Source organism: Limulus polyphemus, unplaced genomic scaffold, assembly GCF_000517525.1.
Source record: "Limulus polyphemus unplaced genomic scaffold, Limulus_polyphemus-2.1.2 Scaffold1949, whole genome shotgun sequence".
NCBI lineage: Eukaryota > Metazoa > Arthropoda > Merostomata > Xiphosura > Limulidae > Limulus > Limulus polyphemus.
In genome coordinates, this window is record NW_013667559.1 from 153,944 (window position 1) to 157,222 (window position 3,279).

At 29.6% G+C, this 3,279-nt stretch overlaps 1 protein-coding gene across 1 annotated transcript in view; it reads left to right on the forward strand.

Annotated features, from left to right (window-relative positions):
* The first annotated feature begins 998 nt into the window (after nt 1-998).
* The window catches only part of LOC106465451 (sorting nexin-32-like), a 55,872-nt gene continuing 53,591 nt past the window's right edge, over nt 999-3,279 (forward strand). Inside the window, exon 1 of the mRNA XM_022393360.1 lies at nt 999-1,077. The gene's annotated coding sequence lies outside the window, so the exon portion shown is untranslated. The remainder of the gene's footprint in view (nt 1,078-3,279) is intronic.

Genomic DNA, 3,279 nt, shown 5'->3' on the forward strand with positions numbered 1-3,279 from the left:
AAGATCAATATAATAATATATATATATATATATATATAGATGTATAATGTTATGAGATTTAAGCTATTCAGACTAAAAATTTGTGTTTTTGCATTCTAATTTGTAGTCATTCTAGAACAAAAAAAGCATAATTTATATTTTTTCCTAATTTTATATTGAGGTTACAAAGTCGGTCAAATCGAACCAACCCATACAGAAATACAGTAGTGAAAATAACAAATAAAATATAATGTTTTTTTTCTACAAAAAATGTGATAATTATCTGGAGATTATAAAGATTTTGAATGTGAAATTTGAAGATGATCTAATGGATTAAAGTATTTTTAATCTTAAAATCAAAATTCCTTTGCATATTAGATAGTCAACATTCTGAAAGAAAAAGATTTACGAGAAAATCTTTAATTATAAAATCTTGTTAATTAATTTAAAAACATGATATTTTGTGTATAAAAACCTTGTAATGTTTACCAATAACCTGCAAAATTTTGTAAAGATATGCTTATATTATAAAAAATCATAGTATAATTACTCTCATTGATACTTTCATGGTTATAAGCTGGGTGGATTCCAACCAACCCGTAATGGAAGGGTTAAGCTGTTAAGATTAATTGTATGCACGAATGGCTAATTATATGTAACTATAGAACATGTAAGTGTATACAATTTCTATTAACTTGTTAAGTTTCTGTTTATTCTTCTTGTGATCCTTATTTTTTCATTCATTAAGAGGCGGGATTTGTCTTACGAACTTTTTAAAAAATTGGCTTGTATTACTGGGTATTTAATTCAAGTTCTACTAATATAAGGACACAGGTTTTAAATCACCCATGTTTAACATTTTTAAATCAGGTACTATAATTGTCCATGCAGTAACAGGGAGTTAAATGTATTTCATAATTGTATTAGTGCAGTCTGTTTAAAACAATACATGGGGTTTTGTTTTTAACTTTAGCATTAATTGTATTTATACCTTCTTAACAATTCTAATTCTTTTTAAATAGCTATGTGAAGTTGTTAGTATCTCATCATATATTTGGAAAGGATGAAGCTTTGGAAAAGTTTCTTACAGAAAAGGAGGTAAGTAAACTGATCATTATTTTTGTCAATCATTGTGAAAAGTCGACTATTTAAAGAAATATATTATTTAGTAATTATATCAAACAACTTGACTATAAGCAAGTGCTCTACTTCAACACTTGTTACGATTAATATTCAACCTGCAATAACAGGGAGTTAAATATATTTCATAATTGTATTTGTTCAGACTGTTTAAAACAATACATAGGTTTTGTTTTTAAATATAGCATTAATTATATTTATACTTTCTTAACAATAATAAATTGGGAGTTTAGATTATAATGCTGTTTTGAGTAAGGTGCTAGTCGTCTGTTGAACAACATGGGGGTTTAAGTTGTTCATCCAAAGAAGTTTTTAGTTGTCTCATTCTTAGTGCTAATGATGCTGCCGTATTTAAAAGTCAGAAATATATTTTTTCAGTGACTTTATAATCAAAGGCCAAAATAAATGTAAAGAAAAAAGTAAAAAAATAATTACATCTGCAATTATATACTACTAATTTGTGTCTGAAACATAAACAGCATACATAAACATGATTTATTCAGCATTAACCCTTGATACAGAACTGTATAACATTCTCAAATGTATACTTTAGTTGTCCACAGTGATAATCTGAAAACATTTCACTATGGACAACTGAAGTATAAATTTGAGAATGTTATACAGTTCTGTATCAAGGGCTACATTGTACTGTATCAAGTTAGTGCTGAATAAATCATGTTTATGTATTCAGGTTACATTTCACTGTGGACAACTGAAGTATAAAGTTGAGAATGTTATACAGTTCTGTATCAAGGACTACACTGTACTGTATCAAGTTACTGCTGAATAAATCATGTTTATGTATTCAGGTTACATTTCACTATGGACAACTGAAGTATAAATTTGAGAATGTTATACAGTTCTGTATCAAGGACTACACTGTACTGTATCAAGTTAGTGCTGAATAAATCATGTTTAAGTATTCAGGTTACATTTCACTGTGGACAACTGAAGTATAAATTTGAGAATGTTATACAGTTCTGTATCAAGGACTACATTTTACTGTATCAAGTTAGTGCTGAATAAATCATGTTTATGTATTCAGGTTACATTTCACTAAAACCTTAGACATTATCTGTCAGCAGTTTCTCCATTCTTACCAATAAAGTGTCACAAACGGGAAAGTAACACCAGTCAGTACAATCATTTGCACAATGAGCCATTGCATTGTGTGTCTGGTTGTCAATCTTTTTTAGAAATGCATGGGAAAATCAATACCTACTTGTAGTATGTATTGCTTGCTTTCTTGTTTATAATGTCTCTAATTCTATTGGGTTTATGGTGACTATGAGATCAAAGGACTATACTGGTATTGGTAAATAAACCAACTGTTATCTGAGGAAAATTTTAAGATATCTGTGTTCTAAACCTGTGTTTATATTGTTATTATTCAGTTGAAAATCCAGTTCTGTGACATAAACACTATAGTGTAGCAGTTTTTATGTCTCCTTTTGAGATTCTTAGTGCTAATGATGCTGCAGTATTTGAATCAGCTGAATCCCTGTAGAAGTTCAGTACAAAACAGATTTATCTTCAGACTTTCCTGCACAGTTACTGTCATTCAGAACTGCATTGAAGGATGAAATACAACATGTTGCTGTTGGTGTAATTAAACTTCTTTTTTTTTTTATTTAACATAATGCTATTTTGTCTAGTGTTTTAGATGTTGCAACAGAATTGAAATGTGTTATAACAACCAAACTATCTCAACTTGTCCATAATAAAAATTTTAGAGAGCAATTATTTAGAGAGCAAATAATTAGAGAGCTAAAGGAGCAATATTAGCCAATCACTAAAGCGAACTTTTCCTAATGTTTTCACCCCTTTTTGGTGGATTGTACCAACATTTCTCTTGTGGATAGGGCTCAATTTTAACGGTTATCCGAGACATCTAAAAACTTCCTCGGACGAACAACTTAAACCCCCATGTTGTTCAACAGATGACTAGCACCCTGGAACAGACCTTTACTCAAAACAGCATTACAGTCTACCATACACTTATCCATGCTCACACTACACACGTAATGTTGTCTCCGATCCTTGAACAAAATCATTGGTAAATGCCATAACTACTAACTCGAAAATTTGAGCCCCCACAAAAATATATTTTTGTCCATTTTTTTTTGTTTAAGAGATGTTGACAGCTATGTTGTAAATATA